Source organism: Nicotiana attenuata, unplaced genomic scaffold (genome assembly GCF_001879085.1).
Source record: "Nicotiana attenuata strain UT unplaced genomic scaffold, NIATTr2, whole genome shotgun sequence".
Taxonomy (NCBI): domain Eukaryota; kingdom Viridiplantae; phylum Streptophyta; class Magnoliopsida; order Solanales; family Solanaceae; genus Nicotiana; species Nicotiana attenuata.
In genome coordinates this window covers 11,168-22,334 of record NW_017671599.1, presented here as the reverse complement: position 1 = coordinate 22,334, position 11,167 = coordinate 11,168, and positions in this window count along the sequence as shown.

Below are 11,167 nucleotides of genomic sequence, written 5' to 3'. Positions count from 1 at the left end.
TCTTTGACAAGGTTGAACCCTACCCATTTGGTATGAGACTAACGATATGTATTGAGGATCTGAGCTTTCTTTCTTCTTTCTCATTCGTGGGGAGAGAGAGAGAGAGAGAGATGAAGATCCCTCTTCTTCTCAAAAAACATGTATGTGTGTGATTTGTTTCAGTACCCCTTCTTCTTCTTCTTCTCACTTAGTTTATATATTAGGTATTCCCCTTTACCCCACGGTCATTAAACATAGCACCTAAGTCATTTGACTGTGTTACTGGCCGACCCTCTGAAATGTCGTAACATCCGATTCGTCGTTCAAGCATTCTGATTACACGTCCTCGGTCGTGGCCAAGGTGCGTGTCATTATACCGTTGTATGGATACGGTTCGACCCAAGTGACTTTTTTCCATTCCTCTTTATGCAAATTCTTGTCTTGTCAGATTTTGACCCATACAGTTAGTCCCTCCGCCTATTGGGGTTGTCTTTTGGCGAGCTCAATGGGTGGACTCTACCGATTCAAACGTTGTGAGAAATTTGAGCACTTTATGCTCATGGCGAGGTGGCGACATGACGTTTTGAGAGCTGCATCAGACCGTCACGTCAGTTCAGAATGTCACTAAAACTTCTCATGCGTCATTATGGCGCACGTTTCCTATGCATTGCGTCGTTTCCCGTGCCCTTTCCATTTTCAAAATGGCGGCGTTTGGTATTCCCGCTCAGGATATTTATATCCCTATAAATAGGGGAAAATCATACATTTGAATGATGTGCTTCCCAATCGTCAAGAGAGATTTTTGTAGCTCTTCTTCTTCTCCTTCAGTTTCTCGCATTTCCCTTATCATTCCCGATTCTCGCAATCAAAGAAGAGATGGCTAGTGCATATTCCAACCCTGATAGAGCCGTCGATGCTCTGGTGCCGGAAAACGATTTTCCCCTACTCGAATAGGTAGTGGGTCTGGCGGAGGACGAGAGTTTTCCGACGGTAGATGAGGTGGTTCTCCGCCCGGGAAAGGCGAGGACTGACTTCAATAGCCCTGCTGGGGACGAGCCGGAACCTGTTCTTTCTACAATGGATGCTGCGGCGCTCACGGCGTTCAAAGCCAAATGGGGAATCCCCAATCATACTGAACTAGTTCCGGCGGATCATGACATAGTACATATACATCGCCCGGGCGACTGTGCGTTTTACGCATATCCATTTGTCATCGGATATACGCTTCCCCTTCCCTCCTTGGCGGTGGACTTCTGCCGTTTCTATGAAGTGTGTCCGGCTCAACTCTCTCCGTACGCATATAAGCTCTTCCTTATGCTTATCATGTACGCAGAGCTGGCCGATCAGGGAGTTTCTCTAAAACACATGCTTCACCTCTTCGCCCCCCATTTTCTTAGGAGCACGATGATTCACTTGCAACATCGAGAAACCAAAGGTTTGGTGGTGAAATGGATGACAAGTCCAATCGCCGCTTTTGGGAGAACTTCTACGTCCGAACAGAGCACATGGTATCGAACCCTGCAGGGTTTCTAAGTCGTAGAATTTCACCCGTAAGTCTCCCTTTCCTTTTACTATCATTTTTTTTGTGGTTGTTGGTCGTCATTCTTTTCGTGATCGTCAAGTGTTTTTTTTATCTTTGCAGCCGAGAGAGTACGTCCTCCTCAAGTTTCCAACATTCAAGTATGGGTGAGCGCGATTCTGCCCCACACAATGGGGATCCACGAATGGGCGCCTTTTCACGAGAAGTTTGGGCGCAAACCTTCCACTAGTAGGTCGGCTTATTTCGGCCTTAGTTGTTTTGTTCTTTAATCCGTCTTTTTCTTCATCTTATATCTTTATTTGGTCGTATTTCTCATTGGCAGATCGGAGAGGGGCGAGAAGGGTAAGGGCTCCTGTCCTTGCTTTCCGTCAATTGGCTTCCTCTACTCAATCCATACCAAGGGCAACTGTGAACGAGGGAATCCAAAGTTTAGTTGCTCGGCGGACCGCGTTCGTGACCGAACCTGTTTGTTTGGAGGTTTCTCCTCGATCGGCGACTCCAGCTCCCATAGTCCGTTCAACAAGCGAACCTTCTCGTGGCATTAGCGAAGAGTCCCCGTCAAAGAGGTAGAGAATAGTATCGTAGGGGGCATCTTTTATCGAAACGCCCTCGAGGGGAGACCCCATTTCGGTGGTGCCTGAAGCCGGCGGTGATGCCAGCTTGGGTGTGGAGGCGATGCATGTTACGGGCATGGAAGAGGGTGCTGCGATAGAGGGATATAGTTCCGAGGCTGCCACGACTATTCCGAGCAGCCCCTCGACGTCTCGGCTGGCCCGTACCCCATCTTCGGCTAATGAGAGGTTGAAGGACGTAGTGGTGGAGGACTATGAATCCGATTCTGACATCGATCTCGAGGACATGAGGATGTTCAAGGAAGGCTTTACCATGGTCGATGTAAGGGCGGAAGGCCCTTCTCGTGTGCTCGAGATTCTGTCAGACTTTAATCTGTTGGAAGACACGGTGGACATGGTGCCCCAATTTGACCTTTTGTGCTCCGTCACCGAAAGCAGGTCTCTTCGGGAGATCGGCGGTTCTGGTTTGTCACGCGACGTGGCTGGGATGGCCTTAAGGGTGAGTTTCCTTTTGCTATTTTCTTTGTTTTGTGCCATTTGCTTTCATTGATTATTCCACCCCCTTTTCTCTTTTTTTAGACTTACATGCTGGAGATCGAGAGTGCTCGTAGGGCTAAGACGCGGGCCGAAGTGTTTCTGAAAATGGTCACAAAGTATCGCCGATATCGGAACAGATGCAATGAGATGCATGTGCAACTTAGGGCGGGCGGTAATACTCAATCCGTCATAGAGGAGTTGGAAAAAAGGGACGAGGAACTGATGCGGTCAATCCACAGATGCAGCGAGCTCGAGGAGATGCTTAATGCCAAAGACGAGGAGCTCGAGGTGGGCAAAGGGTGTTGATACCCAATTTTTTCCTATATATTTTCAATATGCAAAATGACTTCAAAATGGCATATATATGCATAGGTAAGCATATTCAAGTGTTTTATTATTTTTCCATAATTCTAAAGGGTTTTTTCAATCAATTTATTTCTCTTTTTTATCCATAAAACCCAATAATCATTTCCAAGGTTATTATATTTGGCAAGTCATCTATTGGATTTCATCTTTATGCTAAAATATAGCTAAGGTAATTTTGGTATATTTTTACAAATTTATTTAGTATTTTTCAAAGCTAAAGTGCATAATTGCATTACTAGCCTCTTTTAAGATTTAATTGCGTTCACATTCATAAAATCAAGTCCTATATTTTTAAAGTGTCAATTATATGTTATAAATCATTTTAGTGCTTTCAATTTATTTTCAGAAATTAATTTACTATTTTTATAATTTTAAAAGTGAAAATTGGTTATTTAAATAATAGCCCAATTATATTTCAATTATAGCCTAAATCCTACCCCAATTTAAACCCAATTTCCCGGCCCAATTCCAATTTTAACTCGACCCCTAACCCAATTAATGACCCAACCCGGATTCCCCTACCTAACCCTTTCAATCCTGGCCGTTGATCACTTAGATCAACGGCCAATATTAGCCCTTTCCTTTTTTAACCCTTAACGACCCCTTACCCTACCTCATTCTTCACCAAACGCCGCCCTTGAATTCCCCTTTCTCTCAATTCTCTCTAAAACCCCACCTGAACCCTAGCCGCCGCCCTCTAATCCCACCCCAATATCTACCTAATCCATGACCCCTTGTGGTCATTTGAGACATGTACCAGCCTTCTATGGCTCCTGGGTGTTTGTTTCTGTTGTTTTATGGCTAGTCCTTGAAGGAATCTGGTCCAGTCCCGCTCGACTGTTGTCATGGCCTTTCTCTGGCCATCCACGACATTTCTCCGGCCATTCCTGGCCTTTCAAGGTTGATCCCTGACTTTTCTGGTTAGATCGTTAGCTTTCGAGATCTTTCTCGTTTCTTTTGGGTTTTCTGAAACCCTAATCTCTAACACCTTCCGATTTCTTTCAGATCTATCTTAGATTTGTGCTTCCTATGAACTTTTTAAGTGTTTCTCGAAGGTTCTTTGACTTTTCTTTCAAAAATGACTCTTCAGTTTTCAACAATTAGGGTTTTCCTTTAAGTTTTCAAAAGATCTCTTCTCTGATCTCAATATTATTTGTGATTTTGCTATGTTTAAAACGATTTGCTCATATTGTTCTTCTATCTATTTCAGCATGTTAAAACCCTAGTTCTTTCTTGTCTCATCCGAGTTCTGAAACTGCATGCTTAAATGTGTACTTGCTCGATTAAGTTCTTCGTTCTTGTTTGACTTATTTGATTCTGAGTTTTACCATCTTTTAAACTCAATTATTGTGGAAAACCCTAGGTCTTTTGGTCTGAGACTGTTTGTTTGAAAGTATACTTGACTCGATTAAAGGTTCTTTGCTTCAGACTCTCTTTTCTTTATGTGATTTATCTGATTCTGAGTTTTACTATCTTTTAAACTCGACTATTGTTGAAACCCTAGCTCCTCAAAAGTTTTGCCTCACTTGTTACTGTGAGACCATACTTGTTTCTGATTTTTCTTACCTGATACTATGTTCTTCTTCACTGTTGATTCTATGTGACTTGACATACTTGACTACTGAGCTTCGAATATTTTTCACTACTGAATGCTATGCTTATTTCTGCTACTATTATATGTTTGTACTATCTCTTTTGCCAATATGTTTGGTCTCGCATGTCTGATGTTTCTGTTCACTCTATTCATATACTGATTGATCTTCCTTGATTGATCTTGATATTGAGACTGATTGCAAAAGTTTTCTTACAAGCCCTAATTTCTACTCATCTGTTTAGAGTTAATTGATTTCTTTCCTTTGCTATGATATTTTACCTTACTAAATCTTTTCCAAAATAAGCTTACTTTCGTACTTAGACTTGATTGTTTACTTCATGCTTTTACTACCCCTTATATGGCAATAATCAATCTGTCCTCAAACTGATTTTCTTTCCTTAATTAGACCTGCTGCTACCCGTTAAACAGTGATTCCTTAATTAAAGGGAATCACTTGGGTTAATTGATTCTGACATGTGATTGTTTCCATGTTTGTGTTAAGACTTTACTTATTACCTTACTTTCACTCGTTTTCAAAAACTATAAATACCCACCCCCTCTTCTTTCAAACGGAGGAACGTTCTGAGTTTAGAACACACATTTCACTTAAAACTCTCTCTTTTCTCTATTACTATTTGTGCTAATGCTTTGTCTAGCCGGCTGAAGGCCAAGGCTAGGCTTTGGAAATTTGCTTACTTTTCCTTTATGCACTTTGCTTCTTTACTGGTATGTCCTAGTTAATTTTCAAGCATCAACAACAACCTATTTCTCCAATTATTCCAACTTCTCTCATGTTTGTCCACTTCTGCTTATGTTTCTGCAATTAAGTTACATTACTAGCATGTTGAAATGTGTCCCTTCCCCTTTTAGATTAATGCTCTCCTATGTGTATGAATCCCAAACCCCACATCCCCTCTTTTGTTTGTGTTCTCTGGCTGGGTTGTGGGCATGCCGGCATCATCTATTGCTGCGCATGTTCAAACCTGACCCCTCCTAGGGTCATATGCTTCATGCAATGTATTCCTAAAACCCCTGACCCCTTTGTGCAACTACTAATGCTGTGTAGTTTAAGTTTTACTACTACTGTTTTCGAATCACCCTTACCCTTTACTATTCTCAACCTGGTTTTAAATAAATCTCTATGTTCTGCACTTTCACTATATTCCAAGAACCTAAGTTCTGCCCCTCTTGTGTGAGCCTTGCCTTGGGACCCTTGAGCTCCCTCTGAACTTGGACACATAAAGGCTGGCCCTTCCACACTGCACTCATCTCTATCTGGTTATGCAAACCTGGGTGTAAGCACTGCCCGGGGTCCCTTGAGACCGTTAGGAAACTTTGACACACCCAGGTCTGAGAAAGACTTTGAAACAAGTGGCTTTTGAGGTGGTTTGTTCCATAACTCAGAGAGGAAGTCAGAATCAGGCTTCCTATGGTTGAAACTTCTTATTTTACACTTTTCTGATGTAATTCAGTATTTTGGTCTGTAATAAGTTGTAATGAATATTGGGGTTGGTTAGTGAAAAAGGATGGGGTAATTGTGCATGTTTTAAGGGTAGATATCCTGCCTATAGGATATGATTAATAAAGTTCTACACGTTTACTTCCACACTTAGAAATCATGCCTATAGGGTCTAATGGCTATAATCAGACATCATATCTGCAAGGTTAAAAATCAGCTTGGAAATTAGATGTCATGCCTATAAGGTTAATATCAATACTCTATAGAAATCACGCCTATAGAAATTTCGCTGTGATCAAATAAATCCTGCCTACTTAGTTAGATACCATGCCTATAGGATCTAAACCAGTTTAGCTAAAAATCAATTTGACTCGTACTGTTTAAACAACGTACTCCTTTCATTAATGCGGTTTAGAAAGCATGCCAATAGGATCCAAATTGCTCGTTTAAAACTGTTATTGCTTTGCCCATTTTGAATCAGTAATAGATATCATGCTTATTGGGTATCATCAATGCACACTTAGGCAAGCCTTAGGTAATAATGATAAAATTGAATCCGCCTTTGTTTAATTAGCAACTGTTACAACCAGCAGGCAGGCCTGATTCAGACTTCTTATCTGAGTTATGTAATAAATGGGTCTGCTTCAACAACTGAAACTCCCATGTCTTAGTACTTTAAATTCTGACCCTAAATGTGTTTAAGTCATGCTATTTATGTGCTTCGCTTGAGGAGGTATATATGAGCCTCTTAGTTGTTTACATGTTTCCCCTAATATCCAGTCCTATGTGTTTTGAATGTCGCTTTAGTCTTTTTATCATTAAAAACCCAAGAGTCAGCCAAAAATCCTCCCTCTTATAGGAATAGTGGTCCTAAATTCCTCCGGGACTGATAGGAATGGACGGGTAATAGCATGCAATGGAGGTCGAGACCAATCCGCGCTTTAATACCTTAACAGGGTGGGAAGGGTAGATATGGATATGATGACCGGTGCACTAATACCACGTGTAGCCCCTCTTTGAGGAGTGATTACCGGGTAGTGCATTAATGTGATCCATATTACAAATAAACCTAGGACCCCCTTGATATTCGTTAGCATGCTTAGTTATAACTCTTTACTTTGTTTTATATTATCATTTCTAAACACTTGCGTATTTAAATTCCCTCTTATTTGAGCCTTGTTTATTTACGTGTTAGTTGCACAAATTCACAAAGAACTATCTAGCCAGGAACCACACTAGTGGATCCTGAGGGGTGCCTAACACCTTCCCCTTGCGATAATTTCAAGCCCTTACCCTATCTCTGGTTATCAAACATAGTTGTAGTTGAACCCATATGTGCCCTAACACACCATAAAATCGTTAGGTGGCGACTCTTCAAAATTGCAAACCCCTTTCCCAAAATGAAAGAGTTGTCCCAACCGAATGTCATAAACCCGATTTCGCGAGAAAAAGGGGGCGCGACAGCATGGCGACTCTACTGGGGATTTTTTAGGCTTTTACCATTTCAGATTATTCTTGTGAATTTATACCTCTCTCTATGCGCAATTATCTGTTTAATTCCTTTAAGCATTTAATTTCTTCTTTAGAAGCAAAACTGACATATCTTCCTTGTTTTCTTTTCTTTATTGCTTAAATTATGAAACTGTTGTATTTATCGCTTTCTTAATGTGCAAATACATGCCAACATGCTTTTAATTTATTTATTTTTGCATTATCATGCTCAACATCATACTCCACTCGTGCCAAACAAATCCTATAGCAACGCTTATAATGAGTGGTTGCGCTCTTCTTATATCATTACCCCCTAAATTCGGAAAGGCATATTTGTGGTAAAACTAGTCGATCAGCGGTGCAGTCGACAGTTCCGAGCCTTCCCCCTTGAGTTGTGCGCTCAAGGGTACCGGTCTAAAATCCCATAGAAACCTTACTCTGTTCAAATTGTGCATGCATCATGGTCAAACCTAGCCGGATCAGTTATGTTGTCCATATAATGATCCTTTAAGATAGCCTTGTCCAAAAGTCCACTGGGTTTCCCTAAACCCTAGCGGACGTCACCACGTTCTGTGCATTTATTTGGAGAACTAAATGCTTCATGCTGATCATAAATGTATAAATAGTCGAGCCTGGTGGGAGGTAAGGTCTAACCCTTTTGTTTTGAAGAAAATAAGGCACGAGGTCCCCAGCTTCGGAATGGTTAATATACCCCCACTCATGCTAGACTGGTGGAGGAATCTTCCATCGGATGACCAAAATAATGAATGGAAAGAAAGGGCCGTCAAGACTAGGGAAAAGCTAGATTATCTGGAATATAGCCTGTTAGAATTGGAGGGAAAAGTGAGGAAAAGAGTCAACGACTGCCAGAGCGCTGAGGGAAACGAAGAAGGACATCTAGCGAAGGCGTTCTTACTATTGAGCCTGCGCGAGCTGGAGGATTTGATCAGCGAGAGCATTCAACCTGAGGAAGGCCCTCCTGAGACCAAATAGATTTAGGCTTACTCGTTTTCCAAATGTAATAAGGCCAAGTGCTAATAGTAACTCATTTCTTGTCGTTATTTCATTATCGTTTTGGGATTCGTCTGTTCTTACGTTATGAAATGAAGCATTTAGCATTAAAAGTTCTCCAAGTCTATCTGTCGCTAGGCCCACCTCGGGCACAACGAGGTTCCCAAATTAGGACAAGCTTTACATTCCTGCACTACGTGTTTAAATATTACAGTACTTTTTATGATCCTCACTAACTTATTTACCTTTTTGTTTTATTTTTGTATTTGTTTTTTATTTCCCTCCCCAAAGGTTAGTTCATGCACTCTGGCAACATCATTTTATTCCACGAGATCCAGGGGCCCTCCACTCACTCCTCCTCTTAGTCCTAAAGAACTTGTTCTTAGAAGACAGTGATATGGATTGCTGTGTTATTCTTGAGGAGGAAGGGGAGGAAGGTCCTTCCATACAAGCTGTGAGCAGAGGGGCATACCTCAACAATTGGACCATCAGGACCACCAGAGCCTGACGAGCCTCGGGGTAGCAAGGCTAAAATAAGCACTATTCACTATTTTTATTGAATGATTTCCTTTTTGCGTTTTTTAATTTCCGCAATAAGGTCTTCAATGTGCAAAACAATTATTCAATTTATCAAAGCATGTTTGATTTTTCCAATGAATTAATATTTATTTCTATCATTTTTCTCCTTACTTTACTTATACAGCATTACTATTACTTATCTCTTTGAACCAATGACTGTGACATGCAATGAGACAACGCAACAAATGGACATTGATTCAGAGGAAGATGACATACTAGAGGAGATTGTCAAAGAAGTTGAGAACTTTGAGAACAGACCTAAGTCCAACCTGGACGAGACAGAGATTGTTAACTTGGGAGATGCAGAAAACGTCAAGGAAACACGAATCAGCGTTCACTTATCGCCATCAGAAAAGAAGGAATACACAAAATTCCTAAAAGAATATGAGGACATATTCGCCTGGTCGTATGATGACATGATTGGTCTGAGTACGTCTATTGTGGCCCATAAAATGCTAACTGATCCGACATGTCCGCCGGTAAAGCAAAAGCTCAGAAAGTTCAAGCCTGATATGAGTCTGAAAATCAAGGAAGAAGTCACCAAGCAGATCAAAGCTAAGGTTCACAGGGTAGTAGAATATCCGACATGGTTAGCCAACATCGTGCCAGTGCCAAAGAAGGACGGGAAGGTCAGAGTCTGTGTCGACTACCGGGATCTCAACCGGGCCAGTCCGAAAGGCGACTTCCCTTTGCCGAATATACACATCCTGATTGACAATTGCGCCAAACATGAGTTGCAATCATTTGTAGATTGTTTGGCCGGTTATCATCAGATCTGGATGGATGAAGAAGATGCTGAGAAAACGGCTTTCATCACGCCATGGGGAGTGCATTGTTACAAGATGATGCCATTCGGCCTGAAGAATGCAGGGGCCACCTACATGAGGGCCATGACAACCATTTTCCATGATATGATACACAAGGAGATAGAGGTATATGTGGATGATGTTATCATCAAATCCAAGAAGGCCACTGACCACATAGAAGATCTGAGAAAGTTTTTCAACAGACTACGAAGGTACAACATGAAACTAAACCCCGCAAAGTGTGCATTTGGGTTCCCGCTGGAAAGTTGCTTGGGTTCACTGTGAGCCGCCGAGGAATAGAATTGGATCCATCGAAGGTCAAAGCCATTCAAGAATTACCACCGCCAAAGAACAATAAAGATGTGATGAGTTTCCTAGGAAGGCTGAACTACATCAGCCGATTCATAGCACAGTCTACAGTTATCTGTGAGCCAATCTTTAAAATGTTAAAGAAGGACGCCGCTACCAAATGGACCGACGACTGCCAAAAGGCCTTCGATAGAATCAAGGAGTACCTGTCAACACCACCAGTCCTAGTTCCTCCCGAGCCAGGTAGACCCTTACTGCTCTACCTTGCAGTGTTAGATAGAGCTTTCGGCTGCGTTCTGGGGCAGCATGATGAAACAGGGAGAAAGGAACAAGCCATATATTATCTCAACAAGAAGTTCACCCCGTACGAGGCCCGGTATTCTCTTTTGGAACGCACCTGCTGTGCTTTGACTTGGGTAGCTCAGAAGCTAAGACATTACTTCTGTGCCTATACCACATACCTCATATCAAGGATGGATCCTTTAAAGTACATATTTCAAAAACCCATGCCCACTAGCAAGCTAGCCAAGTGGAAAATCTTGTTGACTGAGTTCGACATTGTTTACGTAACTCCGAAGGCGATCAAAGGACAGGCACTGGCAGACCACCTTGCCGAAAATCCCATGGATGGAGAATACGAACCTCTGAAGACGTATTTTCCTGATGAAGAGGTATCATTCATAGGAGAAGACATTGCAGAATTCTATGACGGTTGGAGAATGTTCTTCGATGGAGCAGCAAACTTCAAAGGAGTTGGCATAGGAGCAGTCTTGATATCAGAAACTGGTCAGCATTATCCAGTGTCCGCCAAACTCAGGTTCCCCAGCACCAACAATATGGCCGAGTATGAAGCCTGCATCTTAGGGCTCAAAATGGCCATTGACATGAACGTGCAAGAACGGCTAGTGATCGGAGATTCAGATT